Source organism: Bubalus kerabau, chromosome 20 (assembly GCF_029407905.1).
Source record: "Bubalus kerabau isolate K-KA32 ecotype Philippines breed swamp buffalo chromosome 20, PCC_UOA_SB_1v2, whole genome shotgun sequence".
Taxonomy (NCBI): domain Eukaryota; kingdom Metazoa; phylum Chordata; class Mammalia; order Artiodactyla; family Bovidae; genus Bubalus; species Bubalus kerabau.
Window position 1 is genome coordinate 8,181,634 of NC_073643.1, and position 27,053 is coordinate 8,208,686.

The following is a 27,053-nucleotide window of genomic DNA, read 5'->3' on the forward strand; positions in this document are numbered from 1 at the left end:
CAGCCCTCGCTTCCCAAAGTTCCCCTGTCATTTTCACCCAACCTTGGATAAATTTAAAGGCAACTCTAATGCCTACAACATATTTACTTAGAAAAATCCAGAGCTTGGGTTTTAGTAGAAAGGGCAGGTCCACCCTCCACCACTTCACCAAAAAACACATGAAGAAACCAAATGGTGATTTTAAAATAAATCCCATGAGTGACACCCACTTGTCACTTAGAGACAAGCCCCATCCCAGCCAGGGTGGGAGCTTCACATGAACAGGGAACAAGCCACACCCACAAAGCGGACTTGGGAGTCACTACGCAGAAGGTGATTCCCTAAACTTCCCTTCCACATCAGCCAGCGAGGGGTTGAAATCCACCAGGGACTTGGGTGTACGCTACGGTCCCACTGGCAGCACCAGTGACCGGGGGGCCCAGAGTCCCCACAGACGTGCTCTGGGGACCATGCAGACCAGAGCTTCCAATGACAGTCAGCAGGAGACACAGGATCCGGTACTCAAGTCCACTAGTGCACTTGGTTTTGGCCAGAAAAACAGTGTTTTGTTTTATTTTGGGTTTTTCATCCTCTTTTGGTTTGTTTTTGAATTTTGAGCCAGATGCCTATCTTTAAAAAATAAGAGCGTCTCACAAAAATCCACACCTGGTTCCTCTTAAAATACCTGAGGACGTCAACCTTAGGCCCACACTGAAGCTGTGGCAGTGAGAGGCCAGAGCTGAGCAGCGGCTCCCCTGTCCGACGTGGGGTGTGGACCCACAGCCTGTCTTCCTGACCACTCAGGACCCCAAGACAGCCACCCTTGACCTGGAGCTAGAGGGCCTAAGCTCTGCAAAATGTTTGCTCTTATGACCCTTGTCTGATGGGAATAATGTGTTATTATACATGGTTATTTTTCAAAAGTCTGCGGATCCCACAGCAACTAATAAAATCCAAATTACTGAAATGCATAACTGAATTCAGACTACCTCATGCTGTGAGGTATCTCCTGAAACAGCAGACACTATCAAGTATTAAGTAGGCAGGAGGAACTCAAAATTTTTATTTTACTAATAACGAAAAAGATTAGAGGCCACTCAATTAAAAGTTTGTAGGACATCCCTGGTAGTCGAGTGGATGAGAATCCACCTGCCAATACAGGGGACACAGGTTCGATCCCTGGTCCGGGAAGATGCCACATGTCACAGGGCAACTAAGCCCATACGCCTCAACAAGAGAAGCCACCACAGTGAGAAGCCCATGCACCTTAATGAAGACCTAGCACAGTCAAAGGTAAATGATTTTTTAAAATCAACTATACTTGAATAAATTTATTTTTAATTGAAGTAGAGCTGATTTACAGTGTTGTGCCAATCTCTACTATACAGCAAAGTGACTCAGTTATACACATTCTTTTTTTATATTCAAACTAAATTGTTTTATTTTTTTTACTTCCTGCCTCCTGTGCACAAAATATGGGGCTTCCTATTATGGACATAATAATAAGTAAGACATGGCTTCAGCATCATGGGCAGATGGACAGACCTGCCATGTGAAAAGTACCACCACAGAGGGGGACAAGGTGGTAACAGCTCCTGCCTGTGTGTAGCACATGAGTCCTTATCAAAGGACAGAGCGCCTGGGACGTCCCTGGGGGTCCACGGTTGGGATTCCATGCCTCTACTGCTAAGGGCACAGGTTTGATCCCTGGTCAGGGAACAAAGATCCCACAAGCTACACAGCACAGCCAAAACACACACACACACACACACACACACACACACACACACAGCACCTGCCAGGCTGGAGGGTCGGGGGGTCAGACAGGAAGCAAGATGGGGGTGGGACACTGGGGCTGAGTATTGGGTACCACTGTACTAGAGCATGTATTTGATTGGAGATCATGGAAAGTTGCTAAGAGCTTTAAGGATTCCATTGGCTTTGGGATGGTCCCCATGGAGACGGTGCTGAAGAATACAAGCTTGGGTTCAGGGAGGCCAGTAATATCATACGTGAAACGAATCGCCAGTCCAGGTTCAATGCATGATACAGGATGCTCGGGGCTGGTGCGCTGGGATGACCCAGAGGGATGGTATGGGGAGAGAGGTGGGAGGGGGGTTCAGGATGGGGAACACGTGTACACTGTGCAGATTCATGCTGATGTATGGCAAAACCAACACAATATTGTGAAGTAATAAACCTCCAATTAAAATAAATAAATTTATATTAAAAAAAAGAAGATGATCATGAGTGTCCAGGCCAGGGTGAGGAGCATCTAAACCAAGGTGAAGGGCAGGAAGAAGGGTAGAGAGGCAGGGAGGGCTCAGGCGGCTGTTTAAGTATTGGACAGAGAATGAGACAGAGTCACAAAATTTCTGGCTTCAGCAATTCAGCGGATGTCATTGCCATGAAGCCAAGACAAGAAATATGAGTACAATGATTAAGGAGTGAGGGTGAACAGGGCTTGGAGCTAGGAGGATAGTGGAAGTCTAAAGATGGGCAAGACATGAAATCAGCCCTCCGAACAACCTCAGGGGGCAGAAGAGACTCAATGTAAACATTCCACGGACGGAGCCGAGTGTGATGGCCAGAGAGGAGAGACAGACGAGTCTGTCTTGGGTCGTGCTCCCTAGAAGAAGAGCCTGATGTGCCAACTCTTGCACCAGTGGGTGCTGGAGAAAGAGCTCTGAAGAGAAACTTGTAGCAAAGTGAGGGAAGTTGCATGGACAGGGAAAGGTGAGGGCTGAGAGCAGGCCAGCTGCGGTCTGATCTGGCAGGGAGCTCCGGAGTTACCTGGACTATAGACTTTGTGCTGCCCGGACGCTAAGGGCTGGGTTTTATTTCCCAATCACTGACATCAGTCACTGATGTCAACCGCTCAGTACAGGGCACCCCAAGGTAGGGAATGAGATGTTTCTTTCCAGTCGTCTCCAGGGTACGGAGCTGCTCTCCAGCAAGGCAGTGAAGGATCCTTCCATGAGGTGTTAGCAACTGGCCCTGCTGCAGCCAAGCGAGGGGCACACAGGGCCAGGAGAGGGGATCCAGGCAGAGTACCAACAACATCTGCTACAGAATCCAGTCCAGAAGTCCATGAGAACACCGCCGAGGGAGAAGAGTGAAAGGTCCTTCTTGATCATAAATCTTTCCATCTTTCCAACCTCCCTGGAAATTGGCAGGAGGTTAACAAATTTATCTCCACAAGGTGCTTGAGCACCTCTGAAAAGCCTCGAGCATGCAGTGCAACTTTGCAACTCGGGCTGAAGGCTGCTCTCCTGGGTACTGGGGTGTCTGTTCCCTGGTACAAACAGCAGCCCATGGTTCCACCTGCCTTCTGCCCAGAAGCCCTCCAGCCTCAGAGTGGCTTTCCCTGACCACACCCGAGCAATAAACGGGCAGCCATCCTCAGCCATATAACTGACAACATTCCTCCAATTTTTACAGTGCTTTTTATGCTCACCTTATAAAGTTTCATGTTTTACTCTCCAGATTTCATTGTGTGCACTCAATGTGTCCCAGGAGTACAGCCAAGCAGTTTTAATTTTCCAAGAAGTACTTCTCTGCCTCTCCTTTCCACTACAGCACAGCTGAGAAATTGGAAAAGGCCCCCAAAGCAAGATTTCCAGGCAACCTGAACGATTTGCTCCAAGATATTCAAGCAGGAATGAACTTCAGGAGAGCTTCCAGCACCCTGGCTGAAGCCCCAGCCCCTGTCTTCATGTATTTAGAGGGTACATCTCTGGCAATATAAAGCTGAACAAGCAAATTCCAAAGGAATGAGATGAACCTTATAAAAAACGACTATCTGATTATCCGAGGGCAGAGGTAGAAGGTACTCTGTAAGATGCCAGAGAAACTCTGAATCACCAACCACATGCAAAAGGAAATAGATGCGCAAATCAACTAATTCATTAATTATGATTTACCCTTTGATTAAACTCACAGATCAAGTTTCTGATAATACTAGGTCAGGGTTTTGTGGAGGACAGGTTGATTTCTTAACCAACACAAATCTGCCTCAATTGTCTTTCCTAAAATACATGCATAAATGATTTCATGAAGAAATGTACTCATCAACAGAAAAACCAGGTGACTGAAGGTTACAATAGCAATAACCTACCCTTACAGAACACCTTGCATGTGCCCAGAACTGTGTAAGGAGCTGGAGTGTTTACATTCCTCTTCATGCTTGGGAGGAGAAGGCAATGGCACCCCACTCCAGTACTCTTGCCTGGAAAATCCCATGGACGGAGGAGCCTGGTGGGCTGCAGTCCATGGGGTCACTAAGAGTGGGACACAATTGAGCGACTTCACTTTCACTTTTCACTTTCATGCATTGGAGAAGGAAATGGCAACCCACTCCAGTGTTCTTGCCTGGAGAATCCCAGGGACGGGGGAGCCTGGTGGGCTGCCGTCTATGGGATCGCACAGAGTCGGACACGACTGAAGTGACTTAGCAGTTAGCAGTCATGCTTGGGAACACAGTGCAGGAAACACTAAAGGATATTGAATCCCTACCTCACACCACACACACAGAAGTCCAGAAAGACTACAGACGTAATTCAGAAAGGTAAACATCTGGAACTTTCAGCAGAAAATAAAGAATATCCTTCTAAGGGGAACCCTCTTACACTATTAGTGTGGAGGTTCCTCAAAAATCTAAACACAGAGCTACTGTATGATCCAACAATCCCACTCCTGGGCATATATCCAGACAAAATTATAATTCAAAAAGATACATGCACCCTTATGTTCACAGAAGCACTATATACAGCAGCCAAGACAGGGAAGCAACCTAAATGTCCATCAACAGATGAATGGAAAAAGAAGAAATGGTACATATACACAACGGAACAGTACTCAGCCACCAAAACGAGAAATAATGCTATTTGCCGCTACACAGATGGACCTAGAGATGATCATACAGAGTGAAGTAAGTCAGGCAAGGGACAAGAGACAAATACCATATGATATCACTCATATGTGTAATCTAAAATAGGATGCATATTTAAAATGAACGTATATATGAAACAGAAACAGACTCATAGACCCAGAGAATGGACTTGTGGAGGGGGTGCAGGGGAGGGTTGGATTGAGAATTTGGGATTAGCAGATGCAAACTATTATATATAGGATGCTTAAACAACAAAGTCCTACTGTATAGCACAGGGAATTATATTCAATATCCTGGGATAAATTGTAACAGAAAAGAATATGAAAAAGAATATATAACTAAGTCACCCTGCTGTACAGCAGAAATTAACACAACATTATAAATCAACTATGCTCCAGTCTTTTAAAAGAGTGTATTTCTAACCAGGAAAGAAATTACAGAAATCCTGTCACAGTATACTTAAGCACCTTTTGACCTGAGGTTGCCATCTATGGACTGACTGGGTTTAGATCGGAGTTGGGAGCTACTCTTAGGGGAAAATCTGAGCTGTCAGTTGCGCTCTGGGTTGATGCAGTGATCTGAGAATCAGCAGTTTTTAAAAAGTAGGTCTCTGCAGGAAACTCACTTGTGCTTGTTTGTGTTTGCGTCCCAGGCGTCTGAGGTGAGCCTGCGGAAGTAATGGCTGTTTCTATCAGGGAAGGGGGCAGCTGTCAGCATGGGGAAGCATAATAAAGATAATACAAAAATAATAAGAATTTGTTTTCCAAATGCATCACAAACAAAGTTAAAAGACAAGCTACCAACTAAGAAAAGATATCTGTAGCACATACATTCAACAAAGGATAAGTATTCAGAATATATAAAGAACTCATAAACTGGACTTCCCTGGTAGTCCAGAGGCTAAGACTTCATGCTCCCAATGCAGGGGCCCAGGTTCAATCCCAGGTCAGGGAACAAGATCCCACATACCACAACTAAGACCTGGCACAGTCAAATAAATAAATTTAAAAAAACAAAAACAGAAGTCATCAACCAATGTGAAAAACATAAATAACCTACCAGATAACTGAGCAAAAAGACACAACCTGGAATTTCACAAAAGAGGGGAAAAAATGATTCTTGAACAAATGAAAAGCTACTCTCTTTCTGAGAACCATGTACACACAAATTAAAACATCAAGGAGCTACTATTTATACCCAGTAGCTTAGCAAAATTAAGACGTCTAATCACCGACATAAAAAAACAAATGCATGGTTACCAAACAGGAAAGGGAAAGGGAGCAGGGCATAAATCAGGAGTTTGGAATTGACACATACACACTACTACATATAAAATAGATATATTAAAAGGTCCTACTGTATAGCACAGGGAACTATACTCAATATTCTATAACAACCTATAATGAAAAAGAATCTGAAAAAGTATATACGTATATATGTATATATAACTGAATCACTGTGCTATACATTCAACACTAAAACAGCATTGTCAACCCGTTATACTTCAATTTTTTAAAAAGACAAGAAAAAATAATCACCTATTCATTCTATGACAGTATAAAACTGCCAAGTGGAAACAAACAGTAAATAAATGGTTTCTTGGATTATATGCAGTATTACCAATCTCATTTTACTGATAAGGAAACTGAGGTTAAGGATCACTTCCAAGCAAGCAGGTAAATGAAAGTAACAAAGCTGGGCTTTTAATCAATGCACAGACTTCTAACACTATGCTAGACTACAAGGTTTCCACCAGGAAGAAAAAAAATTACAGACAATTCATAAGATTCAACTCTTCTCACAGAACACCTGCGCCTTCCAGGAGTGGTGGGACGTAATCTCAGCTCTACAGTCACAGTTTCAGGGTTTTTTTTAACATCTTCTTAACATGCGGTTATACTGAACAAAATCTTTCTTAAAAAAATAGCAGAAAAAAATCCTTTAAAATTCAAGGAAATTTGCAATTTAAAGAAGACCTATGATGAAGCATCTTCATTTAGTTCAAACGCAGAGAGGACCCTGGTACAGTGAGAAGCCATGCCACAGTGCACTGATGGTCGGGCTGAGAAATCATCTTATGAAAAGGTGATAAAGGAATCAGGTCCTGGGTCTTCTTTCCTGGCTGGCTTTCAGCGTTTGAGCTCTCTCTCACACCTCCACAGTCTAAGCAGATGGGCTCCCTCCAGAAAGAATTCTTTGCCTACCACATCCAGAGCTCCCCTCCACCATGCTCCCTCTGTGCCCCAGGACTCCACACCACGTCCAGGGTCTCTTTCCCAGTCCACTGCTCCCCAAGGGAGGGACCCCCCAAACACCTCCAAGTCACATGTGGCAGATGGTGAACAAGGAACAAACAAACAACCATCCTGCCATGACACCCATCCACATAAAGGGAGGGTGGTAACGGGAAGAGCGTGGCCACTACAATCAGACTGCCCCCTGCTCCAATGTCCATTTTGAGATCAGCCGGCTCAGCTCAAATAAGAAGATCTTACTAAAATCTGCCTGCCTTTGGTGATTATTAGGATTAGCAGCGATAATGTATGTGAAAATGGGTCCCCATGTGATTTTAAGCTGCGGCTTCCCATTTAATAATGGGGGTGGGGAGTAGGGGGCTTCCCCGATGGCTCAGCAGGTAAAGAATCCACCTGCAATGTAGGAGATGCAGGTTTGATCCCTGGGTCAGGAAGATCCCCTGGAGGGAATGGCAGCCCACTCCAGTCTTCTTGCCTGGAGAATTCTATGGACAGAGGAGCCTGGCAGGCCACAGTCTATGGGGTTGCAAAGAGTAGGACATGACTGAAGTGACTTAGCACAAGCATGTGGTGGTGGGGTTGGGGTCACATCCTGCTTCAACTGGTCCAGAACAGGAAGGATTTGGTAACATCTTACCCAACACGTCTCCTGTATAGGCAGGTTCCAGAACCCCTGTAAAGGAGAGAATGAGGCAGGTGCCAGCACGTACCCTTGCTGTATCCAAAACTCATCCACATCAGTTAATAACCTGGCCCCAAAGAGTGGGCACTGGCTCCTTATCATCAAGTCGCACCAAGCTTTCCCCACCCTCTTCCTTCTGCCCCTCAAACATCTCAATGACCTTGAAAAAAGATCTGCCTGAATTTTCAGATAAGTCAGTATATGTAAATATAAAAATGTGAGAGAGAGAGAGAGAGAGAGTGTGTGTGTGTGTGTGTGTGTGTGTGTGTGTGTGTGTGCATGTGACAGAGACAGAGATGGAGGAGGAGAAAGGAGGAAGGAAGGATGGAAGGGAGAGACAGAGCAAAAACTTAGGGACAGGAAGCAAGAAAGGGACTCTTTTTTCTATCAGAGAATTTAGCAACTTCAGGTTCTGGTTAATTCATTAACAGAAAAGCTAAACAGGAATTTGTTTTCAACTCCAGCTGTTGCACCCAACTGGTCTTCTATTTCTAGCAAGTACTTAGCATAACGAAATCCTCAACAACAAAAATCATTCAGATTTTTTGCGGGGGGGCAGTGTGGCATGTGGGATCTTTAAGTTTCCTGACCAGGGATCAAACCCACACCTCCTGCTTTGGAAGCATGGCGTCTTAACTGCTAAACCGCTAGGGAAGTCTCATCCTTCTTTTAAGCCCAAGACAGTCAAATGTCAAAGGTGCCCATCCACCAGCCCTCTCATTCCTCTTGCACATAAACCCCCACTGACAGAAGTCTCAAGATGGGAGGGAAATGGATCCAGAGAGAGGATGCCCTGGCCAAGATGCTGAGACTCTTAAAAGAGTGGGCCCAAAGGCCTCTGAGCCCCTTTAACTCTAACTGGCTACAAACAGCCTTTGTGCATTGATGCCACCTGGCTGGAAATGAGAAATAAGAAAGACCTCCAAATTCCACGAGGAAGGCTCATCATTGCTTTGCAGCAATGATTTTAAAGCTGCTGATTCAACGATGAGAAGCAATCAGTGCCCGATAAGACACAATGACACAGACGAGCCCCAACATGTTACACTGCCTAGAGGAAGCCAGGCAGTAGCGACTGTACTCCCTATCTGGTTCCATTTATATGAAATGTTAAACTAGGCAAAACTCATCTCCAGTTGGGGAAAACAGACTGGTGGCTGCCCATGATGGGAGGGGCTGGGGCACCAGAACTTTCTGGGCAGGTGGTGATATTCTGTACCTTGAGGGCTTTGAGTAATAGGTGTATGCAGCTGTCAAAATTCAGCAATCGTACACTCAAGATTCATGCATTTCACTGTGAGGTTTTACATCAAGGAAAAAAAACAGCAAACAAAGATAATTAATGATATTTGTTCATGATAGGCATGTTAAAATATTTACAGGGCAGTGTACTGACATTGGAAATTTACTTGGAAATGTATAAACAGATAAAAAGGGGACTTCCTTTGTGGTTCAGTGTTTAGGGCTCTGTGCTTTCACTGCCAGGGTGCAGGTTCAATCCTTGGTCAGGGAACAAAGATCATGTAAGCTGCACACCACAATGGAAAAAAAAAACAAAGAAAGAAAGATAAAGAAGATGGGTTGATGAATGGATACATGGGAAGCTATGTGCTAAAGCAGGTATAATCAAACGTTCCTTGTAGGGATTTCCCTCATGGTCCAGTGGTTAAGACCTTGTTTTCCAATGCAAGGGATGCGGGTTTGATCCCTGGTCAGAGACCTAAGATCCCACATGTCTGGAAGCCATAAAACTAGAACACAAAACAGAAGCAATATTGTAACAAATTCAGTAAAGGCTTTAAAAATGGTCCACATCAAGGAAAAAAAAAAAAAAACTCTGAAGAAAATTAAAATTTAAAAAATGTTCATTATAGAATCCAAATGATCGCTATATGTGTGCTCCCTGTACAACTCTATAAACTTTCCTATACGTTTGCAATTTTTCATAATAAAATGTTCAGGGAGCAAGGGGAAAGTTAGACATACAGGAGGTGAAAAAGGTAAACTAAGAAAAAGCACAGAAGCTACTGTACTTACTGGGGTTTAAGGCAGCTGAGAGCTGCTCAGGCGAATGAAAAAGAGAAACAGGGCAATGCTGAGCACAAGAGCAGTCATTCACTGGGCAACCAGCATACATCAGAAGTGTGTGTTAGACAGTCTGCTGATTTTGCCATCACCATCTCCCTGCAAGGTAAGCATATTATCATTTTATAGCGAAGCAGATTGAAACTCAGAGTGGAGTAATAACATACCTGTGGTTATGAGGCTGGAAACTGGAACTGGCTCTGCCAGCCTCAAAACTCCAGGGCTACAGAGGAAAAAGCAACATGAACTCAGCATTTCTTCCCTCTTTCCAAGGTCAGGACCATACCAAGGGCACGGGCATGGCCAGCGGCCATTCCTACCCAGCAGTGCCACCTGCCACACAGTGGGGAACCGCACTGACCGTTGCCCTGAGTTCCAGTCACTGAATTCTCCCAACAGTCCCCATGAGCCTCCCACACTCTATTCTCCTTCTGTTCTTTGAACTGCGAGAATCTATCCACCCACCAGAAGTTTAGCCATCACCTCTGTGCATACACCCTGGGTCACAAATATTGCAACGTTCAGCACCATCCAACAGCTTTCCAGCCCACCCACCTTCCTACTCTACAGAGGTTAGAAAGTTAGACACTCCCTTCACTGACTCCCTTGCAGCTAGATTCTTCCAAGGAAACACACTCATGCAAGATTTTTTGGGGGGGAAGAGGGGAAGCGGGAATGTGGATCATTTTAAAAGTCTTTATTGAATTTTGTTACAATATTGCTTCTGTTCTTTTTTATGTTTTGATTTTTTGGTCACAAATCATATGGGGTCTTAGCTCCATAACCAGGGATCAAACCTGAACTCCCTGCATTAGAAGGTGAAGTTTTAGCCACCGGACAGCCATACAAGATTTAAAAGGCAGAGGGGAATGACAGGAGACAGCAGCTACAGGTTAGGTCAGGACTTCCTGCAAGACAGTGGGAGGGGTGTCTGATGCCTTGGAGCAGCTATGCAGAGGGTTTAGTGTTCTGCCTCTAGTGTCACAGGTACTGGGGCAGAAGTGAGTTAGAATCATGTTATGGTTGCAATCTGGACCTAAGCTGTGTCATTGCTGAACCTGAAGCATCAAAGCCTGGTTCTCCCAGAGATACTTTAAAACTGTCCAATAAATCACCTATTGCTTATACAGCTTAGAAGGAAGCTACTGTCTGTGACAAAGATCCTAACCTTGCCTGTGAGCAGCTCTGAGACTCCCTCCTGAGTTACAAGCCTACCCCACTGCCTGCCAGGCAAGAAAACCCCCAAGAACAGGATGTTAGCTTCCCACTTTCCATGTTGGAGGGACAGCAGGAGAGGACAAAAGGAATGAATAGAAGTCTGTCAGCTTCTAGGAATACATGCACAGACTCCCAGAAAAGCAAACCTAGAAGAGACTTTCAAATATCCCAGGGACAAGAGAGCACACACAAAATGAAGGCCTTTCAAGGACCCTGGACTGGGATCTGGAATAAAGCAAGTCATTCTTGGAGGCCACTTCAATGGGTAAGGATGATCTCATTCAAAAGCCATGTTGGCATGGTGATTTGAGGATAGTCTAATGATCTACAAAGGCATGAGATTTTTTTTTAACTGTCACAGTTTACACAGATGTAAATATTTTTTTCCCCTCCAAAGAAATACCCTCAGGGGCTCCTGGTTTATTGCCATTAGCCAAAACCTTTAGCTCTGTTGAGACAAATCCATCTGCTCCAAGCATGGTTACAAGACTGGGAAATAGCTGAAACGAAATGAGGGCCATTTTTAGTCAAAAATGAGGTAAGACCACAAAGCAGACAGAATTCTTTTCTGTGGCGGCTTGTCACTGGTTCTGAAGGCAATTCTAGGGAGGGAAAAAGGAGCTTTCAAAATTATTTGCGCAATGGCAGCACTGTTGTAAAAAGGACCCCTGCCATTCCTGCATATACATATTAGAGAATTCATGTTTAGGAAAATACATCTTTACAGTTACATCGTATAGAGGGAAACTGAAGTGTGGTCATTGTTTCTTGGTTTCTTTTGTGTGCACCAACCAAGAAGAAAAAAACAAACAAACAAAAAACCTGCTACAGTCTACCTTCTGGAACTGTTGGCAAGGGTGCAGGCAGGCTCACGCCACTCTGAAACCTGGGGACCACAAAGGTGACTTAGAGCCACAGGGTGACTTTGGCATTGAATGGCCCTGTACCTGAGTCACTGTGATCCTGGCTTAATTTCTTCCAATAGTTGGCCCGGTGACTATTGCTCTTTTGCATGGCTTAAGTAAAGTGAATTATAACTCTTTTATTGAAAAAGTCAAAAACAAAGAAAATGATACTGCTCCTCACAAATCAGTCCTTAAAAAATCTTCCCTGGGGAGGCGGTCCTAAGATGGCAGAGGAATAGGACGGGGAAACCACTTTCTCCCCCACAAATTCATCAAAAGAACATTTAAACGCTGAGTAAATTCCACAAAACAACTTCTGAATGCTGGCAGAGGACATCAGGCACCCAGAAAAGCAGCCCATTGTCTTCGAAAAGAGGTAGGAAAAAATATAAAAGACAAAAAAAGAGACAAAAGAGGTACGGACGGAGCTCCGTCCCGGGAAGGGAGTCTTAAAAAGAGAAAAGTTTCCAAACACCAGGAAACACTCTCACTGCCGAGTCTGTGGCGAGCCTTGGAAGCACAGAGGGCAACATAACACGGAGGAAATATAAATAAATAATTAAAATCCACAGATTACGAGCCCAACGTTAACTCCCCCAGCGGAGAAGCAGCGCAGATGCCTGCATCCGCCACTAGCAAGCAGGGGCTGGGCAGGGAGGCACGGGCTGCATTGCTTAGAGTAAGGATCAGGCCTGAATGCCCCGAGGGTAATCAGAGCCAACTAACTTGGGCTAGCAAACCAGACTGTGGGATAGCTACCACGCGAAAAGCCCTAAGACACCTCCAGGCCCGTGCACAGAACAAAGAGCTGAACAGAACTAGCCGGCTGCAGACCATCCCCCTCCGGTGACAGGCAGCCATAGCCGGAAGGGGGCAATCGCAGCCCCAGAGAGACATTATCCACCAAACTGCAAGCAGGCTTCTTAGCTAACTAAGACTTCTTGGGGTTCTGGACAGTCATCATCCACCTGAGAAGGTGCGCCGGTTGTACACCCAGAAAACCGAGCAGCAGGGATGGGAGAGGCGATAAGTTGCAGCGACCGAGCTTGACAAAAACCTCATCACCTGAGCTGCTCGGACCTGGGAAGGGCACAAAACGCAGGCCCAACCGAGTCTGCACCTCTGAGGACTACCTGAGTGCCTGAACCTGAACGGCTTAGACGTGGGAGGTGCATGCAGGCCAGGGCCGGCCTGGGACGGTCCCGGTGGAGCAACCTAGAGCCTGAGCAGTGTGGGCAGGGAGGGCACACGCGCCGTGAGCGGGGGCAGGCCCAGTGTGGCTGAGACACTGCGAGCACACGCCAGTGTTATTTGTTTGCAGCGTCCCTCCCTCCCCACAGCATGACTGAACAAGTGAGCCTAAAACAAAGTGTCCACCACTGCCCCCTTTGTGTCAGGGTGGAAATCAGACACTGAAGAGACCAGCAAACAGAAGAAGCTAAAACAGAGGGAACCGCCTTGGAAGTGACAGGTGCAATAGATTAAAACCCTGTCGTTAGTACCGACTACATAGGAAGGGGCCTATAATCTTGAGAAATATAAGACAGGCTAAGGAACTATCCAAAAATGAACTGATCCCACAATACCCACAACAACACCAGAGAAAGTCCTAGACATATTTTTACTATTTTTACAATCATTTTTTTTCTTTTCCTTTTTTTACCTTTTTTTAATTTTTAAATCCTCTATTACTCCTTTAATTTTCATTTTTATAACCTCTATTACTTTTCAAAACAAAAGACCCTATTTTTTAAAGCAAACTTCATATATATATTTTTTTTAATAATTTTGTGACTTTTGTGTTTTTTTTCTTCTTCTTTTTCTTTAATATTATATTTTTGAAAATCCAACCTCTACTCTAGATTTTTAATCTTTGCTTTTTGGTATTTGTTATCAATTTTGTACCTTGAAGAACCCAATCTTCAGTACCCATTTTTACTTGGGAGTGAGATTACTGGCTTGACTGCTCTCTCCTCCTTTGGACTCTCCTTTTTCTCCACCAGGTCGCCTCTGTCTCCTTCCTCCCCCTTCTCTTCTCTACCCAACTCTGTGAATCTCTGTGTGTACCAGATAGTGGAGAACACTTAGGGAACTGATTATTGGCTGGATCTGTCTCTGTCCTTTTCATTCCCCCCTTTTATCCTCCTGGCCACCTCTGTCTCCTTCCTCCCTCTTCACTTCTCTGTATAACTCCGTGAACATCTTGGAGCAGTCCAGACTGTGGAGCGCACATAAGGAAGTGATTACTGGCTAGCTTGCTCTCTCCTCTTTTGATTCCACCTCATCTCATGCGGGTCACATCTAACACCCTCCTCCCTCTTCTCTTCTCCATGTAACTCTGTGAACCTCTCTGGGTGTCCCTCACTGTGGAGAAACTTTTCATCTTTAACCTAGATGTTTTATCAACAGTGCTGTATAGAAGAAGAAGTCTTGAGACTACTGTAAAAATAAGGCTGAAAACCAGAAGCAGGAGGCTTAAGTCCAAATCCTGAGAACATCAGAGAACTCCTGACTCCAGGGAACATTAATTGATAGGAGCTCATCAAACGCCTCCATACCTACACTGAAACCAAGCACCACCCAAGGGCCAACAAGTTCCAGAGCAAGACATACCACGTAAATTCTCCAGCAACACAGGAACACAGCCCTGAGCGTCAATATACAGGCTGTCCAAAGTTACCCCAAAACCACTGACATCTCATAACTCATTAATGGACACTTCATTGCACTCCAGAGAGAAGAAATCCAGCTCCACCCACCAGAACACCGACACAAGCTTCCCTAACCAAGAAACCTTGACAAACCATTGATACAACCCCACCCAAAGTGAGGAAACTCCACAATAAAGAGAACTCCACAAACTGCCAGAATACAGAAAGGCCACCCCAAACGCAGCAATATAAATAAAATGAAGAGACAGAGGAATACCCAGCAGGTAAAGGAACAGGATAAATGCCCACCAAACCAAACAAAAGAGGAAGAGATAGGGAATCTACCTGATAAAGAATTCCGAATAATGATAGTGAAAATGATCCAAAATCTTGAAATAAAAATGGAATCACAGATAAATAGCCTGGAGACAGGGATTGAGAAGATGCAGGAAAGGTTTAACAAGGACCTAGAAGAAATAAAAAAGAGTCCATATATAATGAATAATGCAATAAATGAGATCAAAAACACTCTGGAGGCAACAAATAGTAAAACAATGGAGGCAGAAGATAGGATTAGTGAATTAGAAGATAGAATGGTAGAAATAAATGAATCAGAGAGGAAAAAAGAAAAACAAAGTAAAAGAAATGAGGACAATCTCAGAGACCTCCAGGACAATATTAAACGCTCCAACATTTGAATCATAGGAGTCCCAGAAGAAGAAGACAAAAAGAAAGACCGTGAGAAAATACTTGAGGAGATAATAGTTGAAAACTTCCCTAAAATGGGGAAGGAAATAATCACCCAAGTCCAAGAAACCCAGAGAGTCCCAAACAGGATAAACCCAAGGCGAAACACCCCAAGACACATATTAATCAAAGTGACAAAGGTCAAACACAAAGAACAAATATTAAAAGCAGCAAGGGAAAAACAACAAATAACACACAAGGGGATTCCCATAAGGATAACAGCTGATCTTTCAACAGAAACTCTTCAGGCCAGGAGGGAATGGCAAGACATACTTAAAGTGATAAAAGAAAATAACCTACAGCCCAGATTACTGCACCCAGCAAGGATCTCATTCAAATATGAAGGAGAAATCAAAAGCTTCACAGACAAGCAAAAGCTGAGAGACTTCAGCACCACCAAACCAGTTCTCCAACAAATGCTAAAGGATATTCTCGAGACAGGAAACTGGAGAAGGCAATGGCACCCCACTCCATTCCTCTTGCCTGGAAAATCCCATGGACGGAGGAGCCTGGTGGGCTGCAGTCCATGGGGTCACTGAGGGTCGGACACGACTGAGCGACTTCACTTTGACTTTTCACTTTCCTGCATTGGAGAAGGAAATGGCAACCCACTCCAGTGTTCTTGCCTGGAGAATCCCAGGGATTGGGGAGCCTGGTGGGCTGCCGTCTATGGGATCGCACAGAGTCGGACATGACTGAAGTGACTTAGCAGACAGGAAACACAAAAAGGGTGTATAAACTTGAACCCAAAACAATAAAGTAAATGGCAATGGGATCATACTTATCAATAATTACCTTAAACGTAAATGGATTGAATGCCCCAACCAAAACACAAAGACTGGCTGAATGGATACAAAAACAAGACCCCTACATATGTTGTCTACAAGAGACCCACCTCAAAACAACGGACACATACAGACTGAAAGCAAAGGACTGGAAAAAGATATTCCATGCAAATAGAGACCAAAAGAAAGCAGGAGTAGCAATACTCATGTCAGATAAAATAGACTTTAAAACAAAGGCTGTGAAAAGAGACAAAGAAGGTCACTACGTAATGATCAAAGGATCAATCCAAGAAGAAGATATAACAATTATAAATACATATGCACCCAACATAGGAGCACCGCAATATATAAGACAAATGCTAACAAGTATGAAAGGGGAAATTAACAATAACACAATAATAGTGGGAGACTTTAATACCCCACTCACACCTATGGATAGCTCAACTAAACAGAAAATTAACAAAGAAACACAAACTTTAAATGATACAATAGACCAGTTAGGCCTAATTGATATCTATAGGACTGCTGCTGCTGCTGCTAAGTCGCTTCAGTTGTGTGTGACTCTGTGCGACCCCATAGACGGCAGCCCACCAGGCTCCCCCGTCCCTGGGATTCTCCAGGCAAGAACACTGGAGTGGGTTGCCATTTCCTTCTCCAATGCATGAAAGTGAGAAGTGAAAGTGAAGTCGCTCAGTCGTGTCTGACTCTTACCGACCCCATGGACTGCAGCCTATCATGCTCCTCCATCATGGGATTTTCTAGGCAAGAGTACTGGAGTGGGGTGCCATCGCCTTCTCTAATCTATAGGATATTTCACCCCAAAACAATGAATTTCACCTTTTTCTCAAGTGCACATGGAACATTCTCCAGGATAGATCACATCCTGGGCCATAAATCTAGCCTTGGTAAATTCAAAAAAATTGAAATCATTCCAAGCATCTTTTCTGACCATAATTCAGTAAGATTAGATCTCAATTACTGGAGAAAAACTATTAAAAATTCCAATATATGGAGGCTGAACAACACCCTTTTGAATAACCAACAAATCACAGAAGAAATCAAAATATGCATAGAAATGAATGAAAATGAAAACACAACAACCCAAAACCCATGGGACACTGTAAAAGCAGTGCTAAGGGGAAAGTTCATAGCAATAAAGGCATACCTCAAGAAACAAGAAAAAAGTTAAATAAATAACCTAACTGTACACCTAAAGCAACTAGAAAAGGAAGAAATGAAGAACCCCAGGGTTAGTAGAAGGAAAGAAATCTTAAAAATTAGGGCAGAAATAAATGCAAAAGAAACAAAAGAGACCATAGCAAAAATCAACAAAGCCAAAAGCTGGTTCTTTGAAAGGATAAATAAAATTGACAAACCATTAGCCAGACTCATCAAGAAACAAAGGGAGAAAAATCAAATCAATAAAATTAGAAATGAAAATGGAGAGATCACGACAGAAATACAAAGATCATAACACAGAAATACAAAGGATCAAAAGAGACTACTACCAGCAATTATACACCAATAAAATGGATAACATGGAAGAAATGGACAAATTCCTAGAAAAGTACAACTTTCTGAAACTGAACCAGGAAGAAATAGAAAATCTTAACAGACACATCACAAGCACGGAAATTGAAACTGTAATCAGAAATCTTCCAGAAAACAAAAGCCCAGGTCCAAACAGCTTCACAGCTGAATTCTACCAAAAATTTAGAGAAGACCTAACACCTATCCTACTCAAACTCTTCCAGAAAATTTCAGAGGAAGGTAAACTTCCAAACTCACTCTATGAGGCCACCATCACCCTAATACCAAAACCTGACAAAGATGCCACAAAAAAAGAAAACTACAGGCCAATATCACTGATGAACATAGATGCAAAAATCCTTAACAAAATTCTAGCAACCAGAATCCAACAACACATTAAAAAGATCATACACCATGACCAAGTGGGCTTTATCCCAGGGATGCAAGGATTCTTCAATATCTGCAAATCAATCAATGTAATACACATTAACAAATTGAAAAATAAAAGCCATATGATTATCTCAATAGATGCAGAGAAAGCCTTTGACAAAATCCAACATCCATTTATGATAAAAACTCTCCAGAAAGTAGGAATAGAAGGAACATACCTCAACATAATAAAAGCTATATATGAAAAACCCACAGCAAACATTATCCTCAATGGTGAAAAATTGAAAGCATTTCCCCTAAAGTCAGGAACAAAACAAGGGTGCCCACTTTCACCACTACTATTCAACATAGTTCTGGAAGTTTGGCCACAGCTATCGGAGCAGAAAAAGAAATAAAAGGAATCCAAATTGGAAAAGAAGAAGTAAAACTCTCACTGTTTGCAGATGACATGATCCTCCACATAGAAAACCCTAAAGACTCCACCAGAAAATTACTAGAGCTAATCAAGGAATATAGTAAAGTTGCAGGATATAAAATCAACACACAGAAATCCTTGCATTCCTATACACTAATAATGAGAAAATAGAAAGAGAAATCAAGGAAACAATTCCATTCACCATCACAATGAAAAGAATAAAATACTTAGGAATATATCTACCTAAAGAAACTAAAGACCTATATATAGAAAACTATAAAACACTGGTGAAAGAAATCAAAGAGGACACTAATAGATGGAGAAATATACCAGGTTCATGGATCGGAAGAATCAATATAGTGAAAATGAGTATACTACCCAAAGTAATCTATAGATTCAATGCAATCCCTATCAAGCTACCAATGGTATTTTTCACAGAGCTAGCACAAATAATTTCACAATTTGTATGGAAATACAAAAAAGCATGAATAGCCAAAGCAATCTTGAGAAAGAGGAATGGAACTGGAGGAATCAACCTGCCTGACTTCAGGCTCTACTACAAAGCCACAATCATCAAGACAGTGTGGTACTGGCACAAAGACAGAAATAAAGATCAATGGAACAAAATAGAAAGCGCAGAGATAAACCCACACACCTATGGACACCTTGTCTTTGACAAAGGAGATGAGAATATACAATGGAGAAAAGACAATCTCTTTAACAAGTGGTGCTGGGAAAACTGGTCAACCACTTGTAAAAGAATGAAACCAGAACACTTTTAACACCATACACAAAAATAAACTCAAAATGGATTAAAGATCTAAATGTAAGACCAGAAACTATAAAACTCTTAGAGGAGAACATAGGCAAAACACTCTCTGACATACATCACAGCAGGATCCTCTATGACCCACCTCCCAGAATATTGGAAATAAAAGCAAAAATAAACAAATGGGACCTAATTAAACTTAAAAGCTTCTGCACATCAAAGGAAACTATTAGCAAGGTGAAAAGACAGCCTCCAGAATGGGAGAAAAAAATAGAAAATGAAGCAACTGACAAAGAACTAATCTCAAAAATATACAAGCAACTCCAGCAGCTCAATTCCAGAAAAATAAATGACCCAATCAAAAAATGAGCCAAAGAACTAAACAGACATTTCTCCAAAGAAGACATACAGATGGCTAACAAACATATGAAAAGATGCTCAACATCACTCATTATCAGAGAAATGCAAATCAAAACCACAATGAGGTACCATTTCACGCCAGTCAGAATGGCTGCGATCCAAAAGTGTACAAGCAACAAATGCTGGAGAGGGTGTGGAGAAAAGGGAAGCCTCTTACACTGTTGGTGGGAATGCAAACTAGTACAGCCACTATGGAGAACAGTGTGGAGATTCCTTAAAAAACTGGAAATAGAACTGCCTTATGACCCAGCAATCCCACTGCTGGGCATACACACCGAGAAAACCAGAATTGAAAGGGACACGTGTACCCCAATGTTCATCGCAGCACTGTTTATAATAGCCAGGACATGGGAGCAACCTAGATGTCCATCAGCAGATGAATGGATAAGAAAGCTGTGGTACATATACACAATGGAGTATTACTCAGCCATTAAAAAGAATACATTTGAATCAGTTCTAATGAGGTGGACAAAACTGGAGCCGATTATACAGAGTGAAGTAAGCCAGAAAGAAAAACACCAATACAGTATACTAACGCATATATATGGTATTTAGAAAGATGGTAACGATAACCTTGTATGCGAGACAGCAAAAGAGACACTGATGTATAGAACAGTCTTTTGGACTCTGTGGGAGAGGGAGAGGGTGGGATGATTTGGGAGAATGGCATTGAAACATGTATAATATCATATAAGAAACAAATCACCAGTCCAGGTTCAACACAGGATACAGGAAGCTTGGGGCTGGTGCACTGGGATGACCCAGAGGGATGGTATGGGGAGGGAGGTGGGAGGGGGGTTCAGGGTTGGGAACACGTGTACACCCGTGGCAGATTCATGTTGATGTATGGCAAAACCGGATTCATGTTGATGTATGGCAAAACCAATACAATATTGTAAAGTAATTAGCCTCCAATTAAAATAAATAAATTAAAAAAAATCTTCTCTGCCAAACCTCACTTATACCTTTTAGGGTTTACTAGATCTCAGTGTACTTGCACCTGTCAGATATGTGGGTGCATCTTGCTCTTGAATAAAACCAACTGATATGCATATACATCGAGGCTTTGCAAAAGTAAAAGCACAAAATGACAGGACTCAAAAGAAATGTACAAAAATGAAAATATAGTGGTATGATCCCAAGAGCAGTGAGATTCGGGGAGATTTTTTTCCAAAAAAAGCCACATGGTTATAATAACTGAGAAATTATTGAAAAATGATACAAAAGCATCTTTCCAACCATGGATGCTAAATCTCAACTGAGATGTTTATGTCCTGAGGACTGGATTCTCTCTCTCCTCCATCACCCATAGAAGCCAATGGGACTTCAAATCTTGTTTTCTAGAACACCACTAAGCCAGAGATCAGCAAAAAAAAATGACCCATAGGCCAAATCTGGCCCACCATTTGTTTTTTGTAAATAAAGTTTTATTGGAACACAGCCACGCCTGTTTGTTAACGTACTGTCCATGGTTGCTTTCATGCTACAATAGCACAGTTGAAATTACTTACTATCTGGCCCTTAACAGAAAGAGTCTGCCAACTCCCACAATAAACCAGAGTAAGAGCCACTGTCCTACATGAGAGCTCATTAGTGCACCATGAGAAATGTTCCCCAAAGGTCAAACACCATCACGGGGAGCCAGGGTATGGTCCAAGACACCATTCTTCAAGAGTGGAGGAGGGACTTTCCTGGTGGTGCAGAGGTTAACTATCTGCCTTCTACTGTAGGGGGCACTTGTTCAATTCCTGGCCTAGGAACTGAGAGCAACATGCCTCAGAACAGCTAAGCCCACAAGCAACAACTAAAGAGAGCCATGCATCGCAACAAAGACTCAATGCAGCCAAAATATAAACAAAGTTTGTTTAAAAAAGAGTGGAGGGGTGTACAAGAAAAACAAACATGTCACATTCGCCAGCACATCAAGGTCAGGGTAGAACCACTGCCAAATGACCAAAGAATATTCTGTCCTAAAGACCTGGGAGGAAACACAAGTCCCCAGGGAAAAATCTCAAATGTGTAAGGCAACACAATCAGATTTAGCTAGAATTTCAGAATTCAGAAGTGCATCTTCTATTTTAACATCACCAGAAAGAGTGCATCTATCTACAGATAGATTTGAAGCAGTTGTAACATCTGGCTTATTCATAATTTGGAAAAATAAAAGCAACTATTAAACCCAGTTCTCTTTGCAATATAAGGAACTCCCTGGAAGTTCAGTGGTTAGCACTTAGCACTTTCACTGCTGAGGGCCCAGGTTCATCCCTGATCAAGGAACTAAAATCCTGCAAGTTGCATGCCCAAAAGAAAAAAAAAAGTGACTTATTCTTTGCAATATATTAGAGGAAATTAACATCAGGTTCAGAGATAAGCTATCCCAACACAATCTTTTAATACCCCGGGAACACAGGGTTCAATAGCTGTCTTCACATTGTGAAATCGTTCTCCATCACTCAAAACAGCTAATAAATAAACCAGAACACTGAATGAATTTCAGGGCACCAGCCAGATAATGAGAAACCAGTGGATATTCTTTGCTGTATAACAAAAACCACAGGGCAGAAAGATTCTTTTTAGCATCACTTTTCTGGAGCTTTTCCAAAATTGTCTGAGGAGCAGAAAGCCAGTTTCTTGTTCTAACCATCACAAAGCCAGAGTATAACTTTGAACTAAATGTCATCTCTTTGGGGCTGCTTCCTTACCTGTGAGATGAGGGCAAGTTCATTTGAGGATCTTCAGGGTCCTGGAATGATGCCCTGAGAAGGAAAATGTCAGCCTCCGCCTGCCTTTTACTGTTTATTTCTTTTGGAAAATGCTTCCAGAAAAAGACAGTGGTAAAACATTAGGATTGTTTCTGAGTTGTAACATGTGGTCACAGAGTTACTTACAATCAGGTTCTCTTAAATGCAGAGAATGAAAAAGTTGCATATCAGTTAAGAAGACCAAAACTCTCCCTCCTGGGGATCAGATGTATTCCACTGTAAAAACAGTTCTTCCAAATTCCCTGGCACAGAGGGGACCATCTTACTGTCCGGCTGAAATATTTTTTAATTACACAAAAAGCTTCCATGAGCAACAAACAGATCAAGATCCAGTGATCCTGCAAATCGGGAGCCTTGGAGATTCCTTCCTGAGCTTGCTTTTGGGTTTTATCAACCTAACCAAGCGCTCTCTCCCTGGAACTTCCCTGGTGATCCAGTGACTAAGACTCTGTGCTCTTAATGCAGGGGATCCAGGTTCAATCCCTGGACAGGGAATTAGATCTCACATGTCACAACTAAAGATCCCATGTGCTACAACCAAGATCTGGCACAGTCAAATAAATAAGCAAATATTTTAAATAAATAAAGCACCCTCCTCATGTCGCTCAGGATGTCAGAGGTACCACATAAAGTAAGGCTGGCACCAGCCACAACCTACTGGTCATTCAGACCCTCAGATACCCTAATCAAGTTTAACAACATGATGTAAAATTTTTTTCCACTTTTAATACAGTAAAATTTATAATGTAGTGTTAGTTTCAGGTGTGCAACTATATACATATATATATATATATTCTTTTTCAGATTCTTTTCCATTATAGGTTATTACAAGATACTGAATATAGTTCCCTGTGCTATATAGTAGGTCCTTGTTGGTTATCTCTTTTATATACACTAGTGTGTATCTGTTAATCCCAAACTCCTAATTTGTCCCTCCCTACCCTATCCTCTTTGGTAGCCATAAGTTTTTCTATGTCTGTGGGTCTATTAACATGATATAAAATTAAATTAGAACCCTGCATTCAATTCACATTCAGGATAACAAGAGCATTTGCATCAATTAGGATCCTAAACAGACTATGGAAATGAGATGCAATAGGGGAAAACAGTTTAAATATTCTGTTGTCTGGCCAAATTTCTAACTCAGATCCAATTGACCTAAATGAGAAAGCAAGGCTACAATGGACACCAGAAGGTTGCAAGTTAGTTTACAAAATACAGCACTGCCTCCCCTACCCCACAGCTTGTAACTATTCAGTTCCCAGTAAGAATGGGAGTTTTGTGGCTCTGTCTCCCCTTCATCGGCTCAGAAACCAAGTGTCTCTGAACCTTCCTGACTTCTGGAAACGGTTACAAGAGACTGTGTGACCACCTCCCTCCCTCTCAAGGGTATAACCCACGTTCACACACACTCACACACACACACACACAATGTTGCTCACCACTTGGGAGAAATTAACCACAAACCATCCTCTTTAATCCTTCTTCCTCATTTTGAAAGGAAAATATACTCCAAAGTCCAAAAAAAACTCACCCACAAAGAGCTGGAACACAACCTGCTTGTACACAAAAGCTGTCTGAAAATTAGCATAAACCACCTCATAGCTCAAAAATACCCAGATGCCTCTCTCGGTTAATCTTTCATCAGGAAACCAGAGCTTTATTTTTTTATTGTCCAGAGCTGTCTTAAGAGTCTCCATGTAGAACTCAGTGCAGAAAGAATACTTCTAAGCAAGTCTACAACAAACAGAATTCTCAAGCTGTTCCAATCACCTGCTGGCTCAACCATCAAATACAAACCAGGCAAACAAAAACTCCGTGGCTGCCTTCCTGGCAGGACATTGTCACGAGCCACCAAAAGGTAAGGAAGACCCCAAGTGCCAGCGAGGCTCCGGGAGAAAAGTGGACCCCCCACCCGCAGGAAGCTTGGGAGGCTGGTAGCTCTGAACTGTATCTTAGCAGGCAGATGTCTCTCTATAATTTAAAATGTAATAAGAGAGGCTGGGGGGACGTGCAGAGAGTATATGGGAACTCTGCAGTTCCACTCAATTTTGCATGAAACCTAAAGCTGCTTTTAAAAACAGAGTTTATTTCTAAAGAAAAAGAGGAGATCATTCTTGATGGTCTTGTATTTCCTCTTTACTCTTTTCTGAATTTTCTAAGTTTTGTATAAAGAACATGAAATAATACTTTTATAACTGGACAGAAAAGTCATTAAAATAGAGAATGAGGGAGTTCCCTGGTAGTCCAGTGGTCAGGACTCAGTATTTTCCCTGCCAAGAGCCCAGGTTCAATCCCTGGTAAGTGAACTAAGACCTCAGCACTGCCAAAAAACAAAGATGCAATAGTATCTGTATTAAGAAAACAAAAAAAGACACAAAAGTCATCAAACTATACACTGAAAACAGGTTCATCTGTCTGCGAATTATGCCTCCATTAGGTTAATTTTAAGAAGTATTTTAAAAAGCCTTAGAACTCTTATGTTTCACTTTAAACAGTATATATTATAGCATATGTTATAATCTTTTTAAAATTTTTATTGATGTATAGTTGATGTATAATATTACATAAGTTACAGGTGTACAGTATAGTGATTCATGATTTGTAATGGTTATATTCCATTTAGTCATTATAAAATATTGGCTGTATTCTCTGTGCTGAAAATATATTCTTGTTCAGTTCAGTTCAGTCGCTCAGTCGTGTCCGACTTTTTGAGATCCCATGGACCGCAGTACACCAGGCCTCCCAGTCCATCACCAACTCGCGGAGTTTACTCAAACTCATGTCCATTGAGTCGGTGATGCCATCCAACCATCTAATCCTCTGTCACCCCCTTCTCCTCCAGCCTTCAATCTTTCCCAGCATCAGGGTCTTTTCAAATGAGTCAGTTCTTCGCATCCAGTGGCCAAAGGATTGGAGTTTCAGCTTCAACATCAGTCCTTCCAATGAACACTCAGGACTGATTTCCTTTAGGATGGACTAGTTGGATCTCCTTGCAGTCCAAGGGACTCTCAAGAGTCTTCTCCAACACCAGTTCAAAAGCATCAAGTCTTCTGCACTCAGCTTTCTTTATAGTCCAACTCTCACATCCATACACGACTACTAGAAAAACCATGGCCTTAACTAGATGGACCTCTGTTGGCAAAGTAATGTCTCTGATTTTTAATATGCTGTCTAGGTTGGTCATAACTTTCCTTCCAAGGAATAAGCATCTTTTAATTTAAATATATTCTTGTAGCTATTTTTAAAATAATTTTTACTGGAATATAGTTGCTTTACAGTGTTGTGTTAGTTTGTGGCATATTTTCTACATAATAGTTTGTACTTCTTAATTCCCTACCCTCTCTTGCCCCTCCTCCCATGTATGTTATAATCTTCAGGGAAAGTTAATTTCTGTAAACCAGCAGTAGATGTTCCTGTTAAACTTGTTAGTGTCCTCCTGCAAGATAATTAATTAAAGTAAATTCTCTATTCTCGGTGCCATCAATTTGAGACTTGGGGTCCTGGAGCCTACCATCACTAACAATTATAATTCTGGAGAATAAATGGCTTGCCAAGCAAATAATAAGTTATTGTGTAATGAATACAGAGTTTCAGTTTAGGGGGATGGAAACCTTCTAGAGATAAAGAATGGCCATAGTTTCACAACAGTTTGAGTGTCCTTAATGCCACTGAACTCTCCATTTTAAAAAAGTTAAAATGGGCACTTCCCTGGTGGTCCAGTGGTTAAGAATCTGCCTGCCAATGCAGGGGACACAGTTTCAGTCCCCTGTCTGGGAAGTTTACACATGCTGCAGGGCAACTAAGCCCGTGTGCCACACCACTGAGCCCATGCTCTCGGCCCATGTTCTGCAACAAGAGAAGCCACCGCAACGAGAAGCCCGTGCCCCGCACCTTGAGAGAGCCTGCATGCAGCAGCCAAGACCCGGGACAGTCAAAAATGAACAGCAAAATAAATACTTTTTTTAATGGTACAGTTTATGTCATATATATTTTACCATAAAAAAGTAACTTCAGCTTCTCCCTAAACAGTTTTTTGAAGACGTCACACTGTAATGGGAACCAATATGGCAGGAACGTCACAAGCCCTCTGCCAGGTGCCTCGCGTGCCTCTCCCAGCAAGAAGCCTAAAATTAGGGTTTCAGTCTCTTCCCTATCACTCACTGTAATGCAACGTTCCTGAGACAAACCCTGTCCATTTGGCGATTTTCACAGAATTCACAGAGGCACGGAGAGGTGTGTTCAGGGAAACACATGCAAACCAGGGCAAGGCGAACTCCAAAATCATGCCATTGCTGCTGTGACTCCATTCATCCTAACGAGTACTTACTGAGAGCCCACTACAGCCCCGCGTTGTGCCAGGACTTGGAGCAACATCTGCTCCCCAGGATCATGCGATACAGTGACATTTTACTCAAACTACTCGTTGACTTGACAATTTCAAATAATATTATGGGGCGGGGGAAATGGACTGGGAGTTTGGGATGAGCAGATGTCAACTATTACATATGAATGGATAAACAACGAGGTCCTACTATACAGCACAGGAAACTATATTTCATATTTTAT

The 27,053-nt window shown here is 42.5% G+C and overlaps 1 protein-coding gene across 1 annotated transcript in view; it reads right to left on the minus strand.

Annotated features, from left to right (window-relative positions):
- Nucleotides 1-27,053, minus strand: part of OSBPL10 (oxysterol binding protein like 10) — a 333,676-nt gene that overhangs the window by 281,623 nt on the left and 25,000 nt on the right. The gene's annotated exons all lie outside the window — the stretch shown is intronic.